Consider the following 23,258-nt stretch of genomic DNA (forward strand, 5'->3'; position numbering starts at 1 on the left):
CCTGAGGAAAGCTCATTGTAGGACTGGCTCGTAGTGTCTGAAATTCTGCACAAAGGCTGAATTTCGGGAAAGAGACTTCAGATAGCCTACAGTACTAGGGACCACTTAGGCCTATGTAAAAGCATCCAAAAAGCAGCATGTCATGGGACCTTTAAGTAAAATTATCAATATCTGCCAGTATTATCAATATTAAAGATTTAAAAAAAAAAATTCCTTGCTACGAGCACGTTACTGTCATAACTGTGACTTCAAACAGCACTTACATAGGCCTACTGTTGTTCTTATGGTGATTTGATTGATTCTACTATTCTCATTTGTAAGTCGCTTTGGATAAAAGCGTCTGCTAAATGTAAATGCCAGTGTGGTAATAAAAATCATCTTAATGCGAACGGAAAACAAGATTACTCGGAGTGTCTATTACAACAATTTACAGTAGCCCAGCCCACTAATATCACACAAGTTTAAAAACAATGCACCTAATTTACGGTTTCAGAGGTGTAAGCGGTAGTGTGTTGAGCGCGCAGGATTTTCTTGTGATGCAACTGACTGGGTTCTTGCCGACTTCGCTCTCCTTCATTTTCCCATCACATCAGAAAGGCATTTATTTTCAATAAAAATGAAGAAAATGTTCTAAAAGTGGAAGTAAATTGCCTAATTTACCCTCTGATATTATTGCATGCTGTTAATTTAGGCTACAATACTGAGGTGCATATAGTATGTATCTGCCAGTATAAAATATAAAATGAAAATGAATATAAGTTCAATAACTTACCGTTTTGTCAGTTTTCACCTTTGATATTATAACAGTGATAAGAATTAAACTTGCATTGACTCAGAAGTATGTGGATGTCATTTTGTCACGTGCTGTTGCCATGGTGAATCGTAATATCGGAGCTCCATTGATGATGGCTTTTCATAGTCGTGGTGCACGCACTGAACTCCGAGTCAAAGTACTCAGAGTCGATTGAACTAACTCAATTCAGCTGTTCTGAAACAGAAAACTCAGAGTTTCCCATTTCAGGGTAAGTCAGCTCAGAGTTCAAGTTTTAACTCAGAGTTGGTTGAACCTCCTTATTGAAACGGGCCCCTGGTCACTTCAAAAAGACGCGCTAGCTGAAGGAAGTTTCGTCAAAGCTGACTAAAATCGTCGAGGATGATCGAGGATTTATAATTTCGACTCCTGTAAGTCATTGTACACCATACACGTCTTACATGCTGAACCATTGTGTGTCCTTTTCAGTTTGTGTGAGTATGTGTGCGTGCTTGTGTGTGTGTGCCGATGTGTTAACTGAAATGTGGAGTTATCTGCTTTTGCCAAAAAACGACTGTTTTTCAATTAACTTTAATTTTGTAAGTTACCTGTATTTTTTGGGAGTTTTTTGATTATTACTTAATCAAAACAACTCAACTGCAGTTTGCATGATTTGTGAGAATTAAAAAAAAAAAATCTGTATATATTATATACACACACACACACACACACACACACACAGGCATTTTCAGTCCCATAGTAATATAAAAATATACTGTAAAAATTGATTGTTGGTTTTTTTAAAAAAATTGAGTTAATACAATGAAGGCGATTGGTTTAATCAACAGAAACTCAAAATATTATGTTATCTGAACTACATTAATTATCTAAGTTGATTTGACAAAATAAAAAATGTTGTGATAAATCAGGAAAATCATTTTTTACAGTGTACACATCTTATCATTATTGTTGCTTCAACCATTGTTCAAGCTCTTACAGTACACCTTACTAAGATGTATACACAAAGTGTGCTTTGAAGTAGCATGCTGAATTGTATGAAATGCACAGGTTGGTTGGATAACACAGTGCAAAAACAAAATTGCAGGTCTCCACTTGCGATAGCATCAAGTGAAGCTGAAAGCACGCTTCAGTGTGAGCTGAAAGCAGGGATTTGTATATAGCCACTCTCGCTCCTGGGTGGGAACTTGAACTAATAGAATATATTAGAAGATTATATTTAACAAAGTGTCCATCTCAAATAAGGGCCATTTTTCATGTGACAGCCATTCCAGGGAGGCCCAGAAAGGAAGAGAGAGAGGAAAAGATGGCTGTCTGAAAAGGCTGGTTAGAGATTGGCTTGGTATCCATTAAAGTGTGGAGCATGGTGCATATTTTCATTATTCACACAAAGGTACGTGTCAGCTAATCACGGCGAAATCGCAAAGCGTTTAAAAAGCCAACAGACAGACTCCATCCATTACGTCAATTATGAATTAGCACCTCTCCGCCATCTCACTGCACGGAAATGTCTAGTGCTGTCTTAATTAGCCAAACACAGGGCATCAATTCCTCCCAGCCAATGCTGTCTCCTCCTGCGCGCACACACGCGCACGTGCGCACACTGAGCCGAGATTTGAAATGGCGCATGGGGACATTTAATGAGACAAGCGCTCGTGTTTGTCATGCTTTGACGATACATTACTGATCTGATATCCTCGCCCGTTTCAAGTGTAAAATACATCAGCTGTACTTGTCCTAAGCTAGATTTCAGAGGAAAACTTAACAGCCAGACACAATATATCACATTAATGCACACACCTGCTGCAATCACATTCTTCATACCTGTGATAAATTACAAAAAAAAAAAAGAGAGGGAGGGAGGGAGGGAGAGGGAGAGAGAGAGACCGTCACTAAGTATACCTCACAATAATGAATCAAGTATAAAGTCAACAAATATAGCAACACGATATGCTTGCACGGGTTCTCTCCGTTGTCCGGCTTCAACCGTGTCGCTGTCTCTTTAAAGTAGCCCCTCCCTGTCCCTCCCGCTGCCACGGCTACAGCCAACGAGCATTGTGAAGTGTGACATGATCATGCTCACTTTCCGTAGTTAAGCCCTCGCCGGGGGTCGGCCTCTCCAGCTGCTCAATGAGTCATTTGATTGTCATCCACCTAGTGCACTCACAGAGAGAGGAGAGAAAGAGAGGCAGACAGTGAAAGAGACAGAGGGAGGGAAGAAGAGAGAGGGAGATATGGAGGGAGGGGACATTGGAGGCAATGGGAGAGAATGAGAGGAAAGAAGGGGAGTGAGAAAGAGGAAGAAAGACAGAAGTCAGTTTGAGAGAAGGAGAGAGAAACTGAGCCCGGAGCGTCGTCTGCCGAGGATGACAAGCAGTCACAGAGTCTAAACCCCCGCGCAGAAATAAGTGAGTTAGAACAGGGCTTCTGGCTCTGTAATAAACCGTTTAATGGACAGACAGCCTCTCCTTTCCTTCCTCAGGGTAACACTAAATCCCTCTTTATTGTAGTTTGCACAGATGTTAGTGAGTTATCCATTTCTCTAATCACACTGGATGCTGGCACATCCATCTCGAGTTGAAAAATAACCCCTCGCCTTTTCTCCCACAAACATCGCGCAATTCCTCTCTCTTACTCCGTCTCTCTCCCCCTTTAATGTCGGCAGTGAGTCATATAAGGGTCAGTTGCACCAATACAAATAGAATTCAAACAATATTGTGTCCCGATCCGAGGCTTCATGCGATTAGGAACAGCCTGCGGTCAGGTTTGTTTTATAGGTTATGGTGCCGTTTCAGGGGTGCGGCATCTGGACATGATATTGCTGAGCGCCTCGTCATAAAGACAGACATTGTCCCGAGGCCTTCGTCGCAATAACGTGATTCGCCACCATAGAGCAGAAACAACAATGTCAGATTGTTTTTGAACTGCACAATTTCATAACGGCCTCACAGTCTCAACCAACAGCAGCAAACGCAATTAAGTCATTGATAAACAACAAAGTGTGCTGGAAAAGTAAGTTTGGATTACAGGAGTCTATGTGAAGATAAAACGATAAGCAAGGGCATATTGGATTTCACCTGATGCAATTGCATTTATTAAAAATCGATGCAGCAAGGAAAGGACAGTCATATCTTTAACAGAAAATATTTGGATGTTTTTCCATGTTTTAATGTGGTCTTCCGCCATTCTGACCTCTCGACAGCTGTTTTAATGCGTTAATATTGTCATGTTTAGGTGGTTTCGATGGCACAATATCATGGACACTCCTCTGATGCAGTCCATGTGAGATATTAAGAAAGAAAGAAAGAAAGAAAGCAAGAAGGCAGAGAACAAAAAGAAAGAAAGAAAGAAGCGAGACTGATTCGGTATTCAGCGAAACGCAGACGGGTTAAATCTGGAAGCGTGACAAAAATGTGTCCAGCCTAATGATGTCAACTAGTGTTCTCTCTGCAGAGTGTGCCTTCCTGCTTTCTCTCTCCTCATTCTCCTAACTGCTGAGAAAAGCAAAGTTCTGACACAAACACACTGTCATGTAAACACATCCACTCTCCTTCTTCCACCTATTACTGTAATCTCACTATCAAACACAGACATGAAAATATACCGCTTTTCCGAGAGATGAGGCGAGAGCGCGCAGAACGAATCGAGCCACGCCGATTTGTTGTATCTTTAGGCTCTAACTAGGTACCGAGGACTGTAAGTTCTGGAGAGGAGCGTGAGGGAAAGGTCACAGGGAGTTCAGAGCGAGCGGATGAATGATGGCCGTGGAGTGAGGGGCTCTGTTGCCGGGTCTTGTACTTTTCTGTGCTGGCTGATGGGCCTCACAGCAGTAGCCTGAGTCTTGATGGATTGGCAGGCAGTGAAAGGAAATGTTGCCCCCTCCCTTTTTTTTACACAAACACACACACATACTCTCCACTATCCTATCATTCCCCCTCCCATCGCTTGAGTGAGAGATTTGCCCTCATCGTCGTCTCCCTCCTCCCACCTCCAGCTGCCCCTGGGCTGCTGCTCAGGAGACTCTGAGAAAGAGGGGTAAAGGGTTTAGGGTGGCCGGACATCTCATGACCAGGTCAGGGGGCCGGACATCTCATGACTCCACCTCCCCCCCACCCCACCCTAAAGGCAGCCTGACTGGCTGGGGCTGAGCTTTAGCTTGTTGTACCTGGCTGGACACAAAAGGACCTGGAACAGCAGGGGTGGGCTACTAAAATAAACATCAAAGGAGTGGAGGGGATGCAGAGCGGACCCTTTTGTTGCCTGGAAATGGAGGGCTCCCCTGGGGAGTGTCGGCGCTAAATGAGATGGTCTGTCTCGGGCGCGCTTCCTGGTGAAATATTTTTGATAAATAAATCACGGGACCCTCGACGCGTTAACCGATTAGTGACCAACAGGCCACGAGATAATCGCAACGTCTTTTTTTTTAACCCCCCCTTCACCATCCCAAATGTTCTCCCACTGGAAGCCGCCTTGTCATTTGAATAATGGCTTGCGATGTCTGCTTCTTTTAGAAAGCATCATACACATTCGGATTGTGTTCCACCTATTGTTTGCAGAGCTCGCTCCCATGAAAATAACAAATCCATTCTGATGTGTGTCTCTGCCATGTCAAAACAGAGCCCTGATAATGACATGAACCTAAACCTCTGGAGGTGTCTCTAGGGCTCCAGTGCTCTTCCAGCTATTAGGATTTGTTTGCTTGTTTGTTTTCTGTGTGTAGGGTCCCCATGGATGTGTCTAATTGCTCGACGTGATTGTGTAATATATTCACAGTCAAGGAGAATAGACGGGGTATAATGTGTGTATGTGTTTGTGTATCTCAAGTTCCTCTGTGAGCACTGGTATAAGTGTGTCTCATTTGTACCTTGTGTTCTAATAAATGTTAAGCTGTCAAGTAATGTGTCGTGCCACACTACGCACAGTGGACCTTGTGCAAAAGAAGTGATGCTCTCCAAACCCTCGGCAACAATAAGACAAAGCCACTCGGTGATATTTGTGTACTACCATTTGACTGTTTCCACATATGTCTAGTGTGGGAGGTTGTGTTTGTGTGTGTGCATCTGTATGTGTGCACTGCACCGATTAAAACTGCTTTGCTAGCAAACGATCGCGAGCGTGAGATTGTGTGTGCGTGTCTGCGTACGTGTGCGTGCACTCAAGCGTTTGAGATGGTGGCGGTGAAGGGAGGGCTTCTGGGGAAGAGATGATTATGCCCATCTGTGGTGGATGCCAGGTGTGTACTCCCCACCCCCACCTCTTCCCTTCCCATTCCTCCCCTCCATCCTGGTGACGCTCCACTCCACTCATCACCCTCCATCAGCACGCTCCAGCTGCCAGCCACCATGCTAACTAGTACCAAGGGGCGCTAGCGTGCCTTCACAGATCGCACTTGCCGTTGAAACCAGAGCAACTCTGCAGTCTATAAAAGCGCAACTGGATCCAACAGGGCCTGACACCTGCTGTGGTCATGGACTTCCTCTCTGCGCTGCTGCCCTGTGAAAACTCATAAAAACAAGCCAGAGACTCCAGTGCACTGATATTGACCGCCACATCAGATTTTGTTGCTGTCGATTGCTTGTTGCTTTCTGGTCAATTTAGATTCTCACCTCCAGAAACAGCAGCCCCTGTGTTCGGTCACAAGGGTGACTTCTGTGATCATTCCACCGGCGTGCGTGCGAAAGCTGCTTGATTTGCGACAGCACCCTGTTTCTGCGAGGCTGTCACCCACATAGACGCACGCTCACATTATGGAGCCACCCCACACAGAGAAGACGCGCCTCGTAAAACACCCCTCGACGGGCTTGATTGATCCCCTGGTGAAAATGGGCAATATTCCTACTGCATCGATATCAATAAAGCGTATCAGGCTGGAGGCTGTGCAGGCCTCCTTTTTGTTTCCCTTCTGTGGTGGGTAGAGGGAGGAAAAAATCCATAGACAATTGATGGTGTCTGGAAGAAAGGCTCTATTGGAGTATATCAAATCAGACTATCGAAGAGAGGAAAGTTTGCCCTGTAAATTAGACTGTTTGCTCCAAGTTCAGTGATAAAGAGAATGGAATAGGAATGTCCTTTTTTTGGCTACGCTTGGAATGATGTGCATCCGTACCCTTACAGTTAGGCACCGAATGTTAATATATGGAGCAAATGTAGGGGTTAGCTTAAGTATCTTTGAACATTTATTGATTTATTCATTCAAAAAATGTAAATTCTGTCACTCACCCTCATGTCATTCCAAATCTGTATGACTTTCTTTCTTATGTGGAATATAAAAGATGTGGAAGATAGAAAATGTCATTGTTTTTTTTGCCCAGACAATGAAAGTCAAAGTGGTTGAATTTATTTTAGACCCCAAGTTCTTCAAAATATCTTCTTTTGTCTTCATTAGAAGAAAGTAAGCCATACAGGTTTGAGACATCACAAGGGCGAGTAAATGGGTGAGCTATCTTTTTAAGTAGGTTTACATGTGTAGTTACAATCAAGCTACATTAGGTTCTTAGGTAGTCAGGTTACAATTATACTTGACACATTGGAAAGGATTAAATACATGCTGTGTCACCTGTCTTTCAAAGCAAATGAACAGCACCAAGGCTAATTGTAGTCTGATTAACGTGTATGCATGCTGGACAAAGCAGAGCTACAATCACATTATATAGTCGATTAGTGTGTTAGTTGAATTTAATTTGGACTAAAGTGTTTACATAACATAAAAAAAAATGAATTACTGCTTTATTCAGGCTAAAATATAACTTTTAAAGTGCATGTAAATGCATATCCTGATTGTTGACTGTTGGTGCTGTTTTTGCTAGCAAACCTATTTCTGTTATCTCTTTCTCTGTTTGCTGGGTTAGTGGTGTGAAGGGATGGTGCCCTTCGCAGAATGCTTTGTAGATGAAATCAGGCCAATCAGTAGCATAATGAGAGGTGTAAAATGTCCCCTGAGAGAGAAGCAAGGGGAAAGGGGGTTTATCATATTGCCAGAGCCTCTTAGACTCTATAATAGATACTCACATATTCACTCACACACAGTGATACCCTGTACAAATGTTTTTAATTTTCATTCACTTTCACCTTTCTGCATTGTTTCTTGTTTATTTGCCTTTTCAATCCGTCTCGTTCCTGTTCTGCTATCAGAAGTGCATCTATAAGCAGACTATCCTCATGATAATTATTCAATAGCAGTGAAAACACACAGTCTAATTGTAGTCTAGTCCTAATTACACATGGCTTTGTTTTCTAGGAATGCATTTCAAAGGCACATCAAACACTTTGAGTTGGGTGAAAAGTAATATAGCTGGGAACAAATGCAGACCTACTTTAGACCAAGTAAATAAATTCATTTTTGGTGTATGATAACAAGAATGGAAAAAAATAGAACCAGAAAAAAGACAGTTATATGTATGTGAGTCATGCTTATTATCTCTTATCTTGCATGTATTAGCATATGCATGAGATTTTTTTTTATACTTTAGTCCAACCAGCTTGCAAGAAATCCCTCATTGACAAGAATAAGAATTCAATATCAGCAGAATTAAAAGTTTGCAGCTTTAATATGGAAATTATGCACTTGAGTCCAATAAAGGAGACCCCTGGATTAATCCACATGCAGTGATGCACTATTCTTGACACATTTTGATTTATTCACGACTATACATGCGTACATGTGTGTTCTATGTGTTCCGACAGGTAAAATGCTGTACGCATTCAGTAAATGAATACGTTAATTGGAGGTGACTCTCTGCTGCGAATGAGGTGATTTTATGATTCAGTATGTGTTTCCGTTTGTTGGACCACCGATAAACTCCTCCTGACCACCCACATGCATACATATACATAATAAACAGGTTTTGAATTTTTCTGAATCATTACAAATGTATGGGACAATCTTACAAATAATGGAAAACGTCTGACAGTGAAACCGTGAGATGTGGCTAAAAAAATATGAATTTACAGAAAGGTAATGTTGTAAACAAACACTGTCTCCGCCAATAATATTTTGACATTTCTATGCATGATGCCACATTTTTAGACATTTCTAGGAAAGACACCAAAGTTACTTCAGCGACTGCCTTTCATTAAAAAAAACAAAAACAAAAAAAGAAAAACATTATGTCTGAAGCGACTTAATTGGATTGGTGAAGGCTGTCTATTTCCAGTTTCTCTCTTGTTATTTTTTACATTCCCCCAGGAACGTGGATTCCACAACATTCACTTTTGTCTGGTGTCTGTCAAAGAATAAACATCAGATATGAAATTGGAAAGAAAAAGTGCATTCCATCACTGGAAGGATGTACTTCGCTCTTATCAGATATTTGCATCTAAATTGGAGTCTTGCTCTGCCTTTGAAAAGAGCACCATATTGAGCGCACACACGCAATGTTTCCGACTGGAACGTAACAAATTGTTAAATGTCCAGTCACGAATGGTTGTTAGCTTTATCCTGGCCATTCATTCTCTTCGAGTATTATGTCCTATAGCAAGACTTCTTTGATGACATTCATGGCCCGCAAAGTGACCTTTGTAGCCTTTTGGATTTACAATTTAGTCATCCATTCTGCCATTATTCTTTCTATCCTGTTCTGTAACCTACTCCTAGATAACTTATCTAAACTTTAGATAGAACTTTTAATCTTCTTTCAATTATTCTGATATATATCCAGTACTATATATATATATATATATATATATATATATATATATATATATATATATATATATATATATATATAGTACAGTCCAAAAGTTTGGAACCACTAAGATTTTTAATGTTTTTAAAAGAAGTTTCGTCTGCTCACCAAGGCTACATTTATTTAATTAAAAATACAGTAAAAAACAGTAATATTGTGAAATATTTTAAAATAACTGTTTTCTATTTGAATATATTTCACAAAGTAATTTATTCCTGTGATGGCAAAGCTGAATTTTCAGCATCATTACTCCAGTCTTCAGTGTCACATGATCCTTCAGAAATCATTCTAATATGCTGATCTGCTGCTCAAGAAACATTTAATGTGTACAATTGTACAAAATATTTGTGTACAATATTTTTATTTGATGAATAGAAAGTTCAAAAGAACAGTGTTTATCTGAAATCTAATCTTTTGTAACATTATAAATGTCTTTACTGCCACTTTTGATTGATTTAATGCATCCTTGCTGAATAAAAGTATTCATTTCTTTAATTTCTTTTCAAAAAAATAAAAATAAAAATTCTTACTGACCCCAAACTTTTGAACGGTAGTGTATAATGCTACAGAAGCTTTGTATTTCAGATAAATGCTGTTCTTTTGAACTTTCTATTCATCAAGGAATCCTGAAAAAAAAAGTACACAACTGTTTTCAACATTAAAAATAATCATAAATATTTATTGAGCAGCAGATCAGCATATTAGAATGATTTCTGAAGGATCATGTGACACTGAAGACTGGAGTAACGATGCTGAAAATTCAGCTTTGCATCACAGGAATAAATTACTTTGTCAAATATATTTAAATAGTATTAGTTATTTTAAATTGTAATAATATTTCACAATATTACTGTTTTTTACTGTATTTTTAATTAAATAAATGTAGCCTTGGTGAGCAGACGAAACTTCTTTTAAAAACATTAAAAATCTTGGTGGTTCCAAACTTTTGGACTGTACTATATATATATATATATATATATATATATATATATATATATATATATATATATATATATATATATATATATATATATATATATATATATATATATATATATATAGGTTAGATCTTAGGTTTTTGCATGTCTCATTATCTTGAAATAGCTTCATCTTATCTGTTATTGCAAATTATTTGAGCATTTACTGAAATATATCAGTATGAACAGAAATCAGATATTTCACTACTTTATCATGTCTGATTTCAGATACCTTAGATTTTAATATTATAATAATATAATTCTTTATTATTTATTTGTAAAATAATACATTTTATAAAATATATAAATATATAAAATATTCAATAGTTTTACCAAAAACGTATATAATGTGTTCACACTTCAGACTAACTGTAGCTATTGTACTTTCCCCAAAAATTCATGAACAGACAAAGTGGATGTGTTTTGAAAGCAGATGCCAAATCCATCCTCACACTTTAGCCAGAGACAGATGAAAACACTGTCAATTCAACTGTAAAATTATTTTAGTCAGTGTAATTTAAATGGAAGCAAATGCTGTGGTTCAAGTGGACAGAATGGCATATTTGGCAGCACCTCTGCTCTTCCCCTGATGGAGTTCATTAGAATTCTGTCCTCTGTGTGTGTGTGTGCGCGCGTGTGTGTCTGGTCTTCCTGGTCCAGTCCTTCTTCAGATTGATTCCATCAGCGCTGCCTCTAATCCACTTACTTAATGAAATACATAATTAACATATTATAATTGCAGTAAAGATGGTTTTGACAGAAATCATTTCCCGTATCTAATACCATAGTAATTTAATCTGTTCCCCACTCCCTAACACGACCCCTCCTGATTAAGTTTTGTCCCTTCATTTTTCGATGCACGGAGAGCGTGAGTCAGTGTGTGTATGTGTGTGGATGTGTGCTCTCTCCTCTGCCTAGTTTGTCATGATTATTATTCTCCATTGTCCCTGTCTTTGATTGATTGACAGGGCTGTGGTGTGCAGATGGGTCATGTGACCTGGCAGATGGCGGAGAGGAATGAGTGAGCAGTCTCCCTGCATGTGTGGTCTTATACTTCTCTTGATATGTTTCATAAGCAGAGTATTACAGCAAGAGAAAAGACAGCTAGCGAGAGAGAGAAAGAGAGAGAGAGAGAGAGAGAGAGAGAGAGAAACCTCTTGAGTTTTTCTTTATTCTTGTACTTTGCTATGAGGGCAAGATAAACCCTGTGTGTTTCATTTGTAACTACTCCTCTACCCTGTCCCTGTCTATGGGCTTGTGTAAACACCCAACACACTCTCATGACAATGTAATTATTAAAATAGGATGACAACATCACAAGATATCATAAAAATTAGGCTCATAAGAGTAGTGTATTTTATTTTAGAATCATAAATGATTGTATGGTTAAGTTTAATAATATCATCAACAACCCATTTTCTCCCAAATACTGTCCAAGAGGAACAAGATAATGATTATTAATGATTAAATTATTATATACTTTAAAAAAAAAAAAAAAAATGCTAGGTTGTTTCAACCTAAATTTGGGTCAAATATGGACAAACCCAGCTGTTGGGTTAAGTTTTTAAATTACATTTTTAACCCAATGGTTGGGTCTGTCCATATTTGACCCAAATTAGGGTCAAAACAATCCAACATTTTTTTAGAGTGTAAATAAACAATCTTCTTCTTCTTTGACGACTACTACTACTCTTCTTCATTATTATTATTATTATTATTACTATTAAGCATTGTCAACTGTATAATTCACACCGCTGTGAGATTCTACAATGTATTTGTATTGGAGCAGCAGCAGCTGCTGTGGTGTGTTGTGGAGATGCCAGAGTTCAAGCAGAGAATTGGCTTAAATCTTAAAGCACAGATAGAGTAACAATGAGTGATTATTGCTCTAAAAAGCCACAGGCTCCAGGGATGTCTGTAATGCCATTACCCACTACATCATCTATCCTGGCCAATAGGCAACTGACCCCACACTGGCCCTAGGTCACAGCGAGTTCAGGAGGTGGAAGAGTCGAGGCTTTAGGTAACACCATCATAACACGAATCCTCCAGTTCTTTCTCCCATAAACACGCACAGCACAAACACACCCCTCTCATACTTTCACTGGCTTCAGACATCAGCATCAGCATAAGGTCCAGCCAGCAACCTGAGACTCATGATGAAATGTTGGCCTGTTGATCAAAAGGCCTGTTCTCATCTCCTCTTCATTGCACGTTTGACGGAGACTGAATGCAGTCAATAATGACATTAATCTAATCCAGTAAGGCACCAGACATGCATTAGTTACTCTTATGGAGATGCAGAACAAAAGCAGGGGACTGATAGATGGGGGGGTGGATCCGGCTCCGTGCATGTGCGCCTGCTGAAACCAGAGACTTTGCCGAAGAAAAGAGAGAGGGAGGAGGGGAAAAAGAGTGTGTGAATGTGTGCATGTTGGTGAAAGGAAAAAGAGTAAGAGGTGGAGGGACATAGAAAGAGAGAGAGAGAACATGTGAGAGAAAAAGCAAGAGAGATTGTGTTGAGTAATGAGCACTGTGCTCCCAGAACAATCACGCTCTCCATTTTGTAGTGTGTTTTCACCTGATGTATTGTCTCTGTTGAGGGAGGCCTTGTAATAAGACCATTTGGGCCCCTCATTTGTGCGCATTAGAGGCAAATATCTTACAGTGGCCTTAAAAGAGCCTGGAGGCCTGGAGAAACAGCAGTCCTGATGTGCATTTGGAGCAGGTGACGTAAGGAGAACAGTCCTGATTATCTGGTAAAAAAAGAGCAAAATCACCACAGGTCTCCGCTTCTCCTTCATCCATCCACTCCATCTAGACTTATTTTTAGCAGGTTTGTAATTTCTGACGGCAGACTTATGAGCTGATAATCAAAGCTCTGTGATTATTACAGTATATATGATGTTCTGACATCTATATCAGAAGTGAGAGCTGAATAAATCCCGGTAGATTTGTTGTGTCGTCTCTTCACCGACTGCCACATACTCCTTTTTTGATTACGCACGTGCCGTGCGATTGGATTGAATTGAATTTGTGTTCGTGTGTGTAAATAGGCCATCCGGGCACGTGAGGGATGTGACAAGATGGAGAGGCTTCCAGAAGCATCAGTAGATGCAGCGTGGAAAATGATTTTAATCAAACTCACACCACTTATCGGAGCCAGCAGATGGAGGAGCCAGATTCTCTTCCCTTAAGCTAAAGATGGCCACCTGAGAAAAGGATGTGCTCTGGCAAAACTTTCCAGTATGGCCAGGCTTGCTTTTGGCTGAAAATATGATTTTGCAACAAAAGAGCTATTTAAACCAAACTTTTAAAAGAATAAAAATTAGCAAACATAAAATATATTAAATAATAATATAATTATATTACATAAATAACACCCAACACACTCTCATGACAATTCACATAAGTTACAATTTGTAAAATTACTGTTAATGTTTTGCTGTGTTATGTATTTTAGTATTGTTTATTGTCTTATATTTTTATTTCCTGTTTTGAAGCACTTCGGGTATGAGAAAATGACATAATAAATAAACCCAGTGTTTAAAGGTGCTAAAGAGGATGTTTTGTTTTATACATTTTTGCAATATTACTTGAAACTGTCTTTACTAACTGATAAAAGACTATCTATTAGGTGCACTGAAAGTAATAATATTAATATACATCATCTGTGCACGAGGTAGGGCCTTAAAAACATCAGCCAATTGTTTACGCGATCATCGCGTAAACGATTGGCCCTCTGGTTTGTCAATCACTGCCGTGACGTTCCTTGTGAGAGACGTGCGCGGATTGGCCCTCTGGCTTGTCAATCACTGCCGTGACGTTCCTTGTAACTTTCCACACTCCACAGGCCCTGCATGCAATGTTTTTGTCAGGAGACAGGAGTAACAACTGTAGATTATGAGTTACCTGCGGTGAGTCCGACATAATGAATCCACTAACACGACACAGCGAATGCCGTGGTAAACACTCGTGTTCCAATACTCGTGCACGAGTTTTGGGAGGCGTTCTCTTGAAATGAGCTGTGAAGGAGGGGGGTTGTTCTTACGCATGCAACTCAGTAACAGTCTTTGGATTCTCAGTCGACGAAAAAATCCTCTCTATCACCTTTAAGTTTAGCTATATGGGTTGTACTGTATGTTTTTGTGTAAGCAAAATTTCACCATCTCATACAAATTGGATAGTTGGTGGATAGTTATTCAGTGAATAAATATAAAAATAATACTACAATAACAAAAATGACAACAAAAACTGGTTACCTATATATTCCTATGGTCTAATAATAATAATAATAATAATAATAATATATTTTTATATTTAATTTGAATATTTTTTTTAAGTAAACATAGCTAGTATACATTTTTATTATTTCTGTGAAAAGGGGATGAATGGGTTCAGGACAACACAGGCCGGATTCGACCCAGCATCCTGTGTGAGAACCTTGGCTCAACATTTGTGGAGCACGCAGTCCATAGGGAATTAATGTTTAATGTCTTTTTTGCAATATATATCTTGTTCTCTGATGTAAATTGTGGGCGATTTGAGCATACTGTAACTGCGATATAAAAAAACAACACAACCTACGGGTTCTCTTTCATACGTGAGTCACTCGCTGTGCCACACGCACAGATACAAACATATTTACATAGCACCTCCTATGTCAGGGTCACACGGTGTCTTTCTCAGAGACAGGAGGACATGTGTGAGGAGAGACGGCAGTTAAAGCGGGGGGTGGGGCGAGCAGGATAAGGACGCGCTGAATGGCAAGCGTACACGAATACCGCCACATCAACTGCCAATATGTTTGGAGGCCTTGGTAACAGCATGTGGTCTCTGGGGAGAGCTGCAGCAGTTCAGGAGAATATCAGACGGAGGGGAAAACAATTTCTGGTGCCAATAATGCAGCACAGATGAAAAATGTTTTAATATTTGCCGCTGCTTTATGGCAGCCACTGTGACAGTGATGGAGTCAATGTCAGCTTTTTCCTTTTAAATGTCAAGCTCTGTCTCTGTTCACTGTGTGTGTGTGTGTGTGTGTGTAAGAGAGAGAGAGATTGAAAGAATTTTTGTGTGGCATGTGTTGATGTGTGTGTTATTTTCATGTGTGTGTGTGTGTGTGTGTGTGTGTGTGTGTGTGTGATATTTCCCAGCAGCTGGCAGAGTTCACTCTTCTTCTCTCCATTGATCACACAGGGCTTTTTTTCCTCATCATTCAGTAATAGCACACATGCCCAAATCCACAAATGTCTTTTCGTCCGTAATGAACGATTTACCCCCCAAACGCCCTCATCACCTCCCTTCTCTCACACACATACTCACACATATTTCTCAGTCATAAAGAAGCTCCTATTCACTGTCAAAGAAGACACTCTTCTCAGCAGTGTGGCTTGGGTTTATTATTTATTTCTAATTAGTTTTATATGTGACGACGATGGATTGAATTAATTAAGAAACACAGCACGGTTAATTATGTATACTATATACTGCGCACATATATAATAACTACAGTATCTAAGTAACCATATCATGTTTCGATCATTACATCACACACAAAAGGCTGTTCATGTGTAACCTCGTGACCTAATTCACATTTAAATGACACATTAAAAAAGCTTTGACCCCTTCCTGAACTGTGACTCCACCCAGTCCCGCATGACCCAGACATGCACCCAGTCAGCGGGAGAAGGAGTGAATTAGTTTTCTATTGTCATTCAGCCCACAGCTCTGCACACTAAAGAGAAGCAGTCATCTCCTAATGACAGGCGGCCTAGGGAGCGGGCAGCAGCGCTCTACTAAAACCACAAGGTCAGGCAGAGATCAGAGACAAACTGATTTGAGTTCACTTTCAGCATTTACATGACCCTTATCGCCAGGGGTGCAAATATCTCAAAGAGCAATTCATTCACCGCTATAGAATATAATGTATAGAAATTATATAGAGAATTTAGTCAAGCACATAATATATCAGTGTTTGCAAGCTAATATTCAAAAGGAAAAAGTCAATGTGCTACAGTTTTTTTGCAGATCTGTGACAGACTCTTAGACTTCTGAACACAGTTAGGTACTAATAGCCCAGCTACTTAAGAAGTACAGCTTGAGTTGTTAAGCAAACCAATTCTGTGAACATTTTATCTGGTTTGTTACTGGTTCAAGTTGCTTTACCACATCTAACTTGACCAAGATGGTCTACCAGCTTGTCCTTAGCCAAATCATCTGGCAGTGCAACTAATTAATCATCTAGAACAGCTTGGACCAGCTAATTACCACAAATGACCTGCTTGCTTTGGCTGGTAATAACATAATTATATCATCAGAAGCAGATTTTAGCTGGACTTTTCTGTAGGGTGCAAGATTATTGCTCACAATAGCTTACTAATATAAAAATATAAATATATAAAATAAATAATATACGCCTGCATGGTGCTACTACACCGAACAGGGACGGGACACATATACTACCATATGAAATCTCATCTTTGTGTTTTAGCACTGCTACAGACTGATGTCCAGAATTGAAATATTGTATGATATGGTGTGCTATGTTAACCCATAATGATTAATAAATAAAAAAACATTATAACAGTTTAAACGTATGAGACCAAACTGAGCTGATGTAATAATAATAATAAACATTTCTACACTTCTGTTTTCCATTAATGTACAAAGTTCTCTTTACAACTGTTGCAAAGGATTACATTCAATCATCATCATATTATGCGTTAACATGACATAAATCATGCTATAGAATATATTGTACTTATTTACGCATATATATAGAAAGAGAGAGAGAGCTAGACGTTGCAAGTCACATTTCTGTCTACTTTATGATAAGTACATCAGAGGAACATTTTAAAAGCATAGAAAGTGGAAAAAGAGGCTAATTTATAATATTATTTTACACATACATCATTGGGAAATGTTTAAACTATCTATTAAAAAAATCCCATGAAGGTTGCAGGTGATTTGTATTCTTTATAGAGTTTATCTTCTTTATCTCCATGTTCATGAGGAGCATATTCTTTTGTTGCTGGATTTAGGTGCTGATTAGAAGATGAAGCTTGATCACATACACTTGTTATATCAGGCAAATTTAAACATTTTCATAATGACAAAGACCCTTGTGATAATTACTAATGACTGTTACATTTGATTGTCTCCTGATATTTATAGGGCAATCAATCATGAAACATATTTGTCACACTTTACCTGATTTTTTGCTGAACTCCCCTAATAACTTTCATTAACAAGTCATTAGCGATCATTATGTTGTTCCTATGAGATTATTAGTTCCTGTACATACAGTATGAATGCATATTTAATGATAATTTGTGAATAAACTTTCATAACTATTTGAATATATCTTTATAACATATTCTAAGCGTTATATAAGATAATAATGTTTGCATTATTAAAGAAAATTGTTTTATTATAAAATATTACCAAAATTAACAATTTTGTTAGAATATATTTCTTTACATTTTTGGCAGTACAACATCATGGTCTATCTAAAAACGTGGCCCCTCAAAAACGACTAGAAGAAAAACTGTAGTTTTTCTAAACTTCAGCCCTGTCCTCACCCTTTTCTTCTGAGCCCAATTAAGAGCCTTAATCAGCTAACGACTTTGGTGCGGCCCGTTAGAGGGGAATTAAGCAGGTAGAAATGATAGGGTGAGGAGGAAGGCAAAATGCTGAGGAGACTGTTTGAGCATCTCTTGTGTAAAATTAAGAAAGAAAGAAAAAGCGATTAAAAGAGAACAAGCTGGAGCAGAATGAGGGCTAGCACTCTTTGGAGGCACTGCATTAGCCAATCATACACACACCTTCTAAAATTAATATAGTGAGTCTCCTGAAAGTGGCAATATTAAAACTGGCCTGTAATGTATATCAGAGCAAGGGAACATAAATAAATAAATAAATGAATAAATGCATGTATGTATGTATGTAGGCTGAAATGAGGGAAAACATTTTCCGTTGAGAGGTTTGTGTTGTTTTTGGTGCTCGGTTGCTTTTGAGACTGTTTAAATTTCAATAATGCATTACTCTCCCTTCATCCCAACATATGATCTCAATTTCAATTGATTAAAAACTTCTCTTGAGCTCAACTGAACCTCTTTAACTTAACAGGAGCAAATTTCTTTTATCTTAAATGCAGATCTCATGAGCAGATAAAGAAATGTCATAATCACCACTGCATAAACAACACAAAAAGACCGACATTAATTAACACACAAATAAACACACTAAACTGAAGAAAAAGGCAAAGTGTAATACATTCTACTAGTCTGACAAGTGTGTTTGATCTCCACATACACACTTACACAAATGAGAATGTGGTCAACATGCACAGCAATGTTATAAGTGAATGAATGAACCATTCTGTCAATCAACCGACAAAGCACTGAAAGAAAGTGAACAATTCTTTGACTTCTGTTGTATCATAAAGCAAATTACAGACATAAATACTTCTGTAAATGAAGCACAATGTTAAAGGGTTAATTCACCCAAAAATGAAAATGATGTCATTTATTACTCACCCTCATGTCGTTCCACAACCGTAAGACCTTTGTTGATCTTTGGAACACAAATTATGATGTTTTTGATCAAATCCGAAGGCTCGGTGAGGCCTGCATTGCCAGCAAGATCATTTCCTTTTTCAATGCCCAGAAAGGTACTAAAAACATATTTAAAACAGTACATGTGACTACAGTGGTTCAATCTTAATGTTATGAAGCAACAAGAATACTTTTTGTGCACCAAAAAACCCCCCAAAACAACGTCTTTATTCAACAATATCTAGTGATAGGTATTTCAAAACACTGCTTCATGAAGCTTCAAAGCTTTACAAATCTTTTGTTTTGAAAGTTTTTTTCACTTAGCTATCAGATTTTATCAAAAACATCATAATTTTTGTTCCGAAGATGAACGAAGGTCTTACGGGTGTAGAACGACACGAGGGTGAGTAATAAATGACATAATGTCCATTTTTGGGTGAAATAACCCTTTAACAACTGACACCTATTTTTTAAATGCATTGTTAGCTCATATATAAAACAAAGACGTTTTCTCGTCTCCTAATTTTGTGTAAACACACAATTCTGCACAAAAGCATTGCTAGAATATAAGCCCTAACTTATAGAGAATATATTTTATAATCATTTCATATTTAGAGTATTAATTTCATAACATGTCTTCAGTTGTAATTTCGGTGCATTCATGCTGCCTCAGTGCAGCATTAAACGGTCTATGTAAATGCACCTCAAGATATCTGAAGGCACTTGACAAAATAAACCATATCTTATTTTGAACACAACTGATATTTCATGGGAATTGTGTTAGTTGTCATCTTTCTGGGTGTGCGGTTTGATATTCTGTAGAATTCTGTTATGCTCACAACCCTGTTATGAAGACTTTAATGCATTGACGATGAGTGTAACTAACCCGTTTTCTTCCCTCTCAGGCTCGTCTTTCTGGCGTGTTTGCGAGCAGGAGGAGGCATGGGGCTGCTAGAGTTTGCTGAGAGTAGCTTTAACTTTTGCCAGAGGCTTTAGCAGCCATAAAACCGGGCCCGGGTTAAAGCAGCGGCTGGCTAATCTCTTCATATCTGGTGAGGCCCATTCTGCCCGACGCCGTGGGGTGCCACGCTCTCATTCTCATGCTCTGTATTTCACCTTTTTTTCCTTCCTTTCTTTATTTCTTAGCCTCTCTTGAATCTCTCTCTTTTTCCGTCAATTGGATGGCTCCCAAAACAAATCAGGCTCATCTTCTGGTGACTGCATGGGAGAGGAAGAGAGAAGAGGGTGTGATGCTGGAGCTCTGTGCCTCTCTCTCTCTCTGTCTCTAGGCCTCAAGCAGTCAGCATCTGGTAGCCCCCGAAAGGGGCGAGCGTGTGTGTGGCGCCGCGAGCTCAGGACACACACTGGCAGCGTTTGAACGACAATAAAGACGCACAGCCTCACACACACACTAGCTAGCGGTGTTGCGCTGTCTGAGTGATGGCTAAAGAGACAGCTGGTGTGTACTCAGCCAAAGTTCCTCAGCCAAACATAAGCTTGTCCGACCTTCAGAGGTCTGGCAGAGGAGCCTGCGTTCTGGGCATTCTTTACTGACAACTCGCAAAGACAGCTCCTAGCACTCACCTATGCTATAATAACTCAAACCATTACTCTCCCTGGATCTATCATGTCCTGATGAGGTTTATGGCAACTTTGTTTATTTCTCTGGAAATGTTTGTATGTTTGTCATCACATTCTCCATCTCAGTTCATCAAGTTTCAGCATGGAGGAGACGGGTAGTCTATGAGTGTGGGTGTGTGTTTGTGAATATGTGTGTTCTTTCATGTCAAAGCAGGTATGAGATTGTGAATGTGTATGTGCGCTCGTGTCCAGGTGTGTGTGTGTATGAGACATTGCGAACGCTGAGAAGGGCTGAGTGTTTTCTGACGCCTGTCGGACTGGGCCTGTCACAGTGGAACAGGAAGGTGTCATCAGCCCAGGCCTCAGAGCCGAAGCCCGTCAGCCAGCCGGACCTGAACACCCTGATGAGCTGACAGCCGGCACAGCACAGGCCTGTCTCAGGCCTCCCAGAGAGAGAAAGCACCTGCAACCAGCCATCTACCTGTCTGTCTGACTGACTATGGGATACACTTGATACAATGTACATCCACAACTAACCACGGCCCTCTTTGAGTTTTCCGGCTGTCTCTGTGTGTGTGTGTGTGTGTATATGTCTTGGCTTCTATCACTTCCAAGTCTAAACCTCTGAGTTCCACTGTGCTCCTGAACCTCAAAATGCCAAATACGTCAAAATAAATTAATAATATTCATAAACAAAAAGTATATGGACACTTAAAATGTATGAGCGCCATAAGATTAGAAATCTAAGAGGCATATGCAAACAAATAATGAGCTTTTTTCAGAAATTCAGTATCTTTTCTTGCATTTGTTTTTGGTCCCAAGGACATTTTAGTGAATAATATAATATAATATAATATAATATAATCCGAAAAATATGCATATTTTTAAATCATATTTTATCATTCAATACCTAATAAGCTTGTTTTGAATATATTTTAAACATTTTTGTAATTATTTGCTAACCAGCTGGTTCTAAGGTCACTTGTTAATAAAATATATATTAAATGCAAATTATGCATAAAACTAAATGAGTTTTTATTTTGATTTTTATCATATATGTTATCCTTAACATTCCAATAAGCCTGTTTTTATCCTTCTTAAAAATAATGTTGTTTTAAATGTAAAGCAAAATACAGCATTTGAACACAACCTGACAGTTTCAGGTTTTTTTCCAAAAAACTCAGGATGTTTTGTAGCCCTGATGACTGAAATTGTCACATTACAGATGTTCAAGCCCATTGAGATCACACATGCACGACGATTTCTGTTCTACAAGCCAGCAAAGTCAAAATTTAGGAATCAAAAATGCTTTATGGCACCGTCGCGTTAAATTATCAAACAAGAAGCTTTTTCTCACCGCAGCCACGTTCCCTTGGGTCTTTGTTAAAACTGACATTACCCACAACGCTCAGCATTGCTGCCTCTGCTCGCCTGTATTATGCTCATTTTCTGGGTGGCAATAAATATTAGAATAAACTGTGCCAAAGCGAGGCTGGTCAGGGCCTCTGTTCCCTGTCTGCTCCGGTTGCCACGGCAGCTGAGTGACAGACAAGCCTAGGGGGGCTGGATTAGATGAGGTGACAGAGGGTAAGAAACCAAAGGCCTCTTTTTTCCCCCCCTTCACCCTTTTTCCCTTTTTTTCCCTCGTCAAGTAAATTTAGCCTGAGGAAGGATGAACATCATAAAGCTGAGAGAGGAGGAGAGAGGCCCTCTGTGATTGTTGACGCCTGCCAATAAATCAGATGTTTAATTATCGGACACACGACAAGGAGCAGTGACAACGTGTTTTGCCCCCACCTAAGAGACTCCTTCCAGCCAGTTGACTGGAGAGCGTTCTGTCAGTCGCAGTCACAAAGAAGAGAACTGACACATAAGAATACCTCTGTATTATCACACCCTCTTCACCTCCGCCACAGAAACACGCCAAAGACAAGTGCTAAACAAACACTTACAAGTGAAATCACGTGTAGTGTTATGACTGGTATACAATAACTGGAAGCGAGAGACCTTTTGAACCAAGTGCATGCTGGGAGGGGCACTACAGGACACAAGCATGCTGGGTAGTGACTATGCTTCGTGACCAGTGAGGGAACATGCATTTGACATTTATTCCCATGTCTATTGATTATGTGACAGCAGCAATTTGTTTTCCCTGAGGAATTTCATTACTAACCATGATATTGGCGAAATCCAAGGAAATGTGGTTTTAGACTGTAAGCTAGCAGCAAATATGATCTCAGCTGCACAAGCTTTACATCAGAATTTGTTGCTCCCGCAAGCGGGGGGTTCAACATCTACACCGACCAGAATGTGAATTTTATGTAAGTCATTCTGTGTAGATTCAATAACTCTTGTGAAAGCCCATTGGCTTGCCATTTCATCTATTACACTGTGGAAAATAAGGTATATTCACCACAAGTTCAAAACCACAACACGGAGAAACACTGGGCTGTTGAACAGCATCCAGGTATCTGTCACGATCCACATGTGGTTGTGTTTTTGTTCAGTTTTACATTACCTCCTTAAGAAAAGCTTATCATGTGGTCCATGTGCAGTTATGTCATGTCAAAGTAATGTCTTCTCAAATGCATACATGTCCTCATGTAGACGTCTTTGTAAAGAACAACATCTATCACTAATCGGGGAGCAGATTTCAAACAGAAATAGTCCATTAATCTAAGTGTGCTGTAAG

The 23,258-nt window shown here is 39.4% G+C and overlaps 1 long non-coding RNA gene across 1 annotated transcript; it reads left to right on the top strand.

Moving 5' to 3' along the window:
• The first annotated feature begins 348 nt into the window (after positions 1–348).
• On the top strand, positions 349–21,523 carry LOC125265162. Its single transcript, XR_007184219.1, has 3 exons — positions 349–1,182; positions 19,891–20,037; positions 20,132–21,523. It is a non-coding gene; the product is annotated as an uncharacterized LOC125265162 (long non-coding RNA).
• The last annotated feature ends 1,735 nt before the right edge of the window (positions 21,524–23,258 follow it).

The sequence above is a fragment of the Megalobrama amblycephala genome, linkage group LG3, assembly GCF_018812025.1.
Source record: "Megalobrama amblycephala isolate DHTTF-2021 linkage group LG3, ASM1881202v1, whole genome shotgun sequence".
NCBI classification, from domain to species: Eukaryota; Metazoa; Chordata; class Actinopteri; order Cypriniformes; family Xenocyprididae; genus Megalobrama; species Megalobrama amblycephala.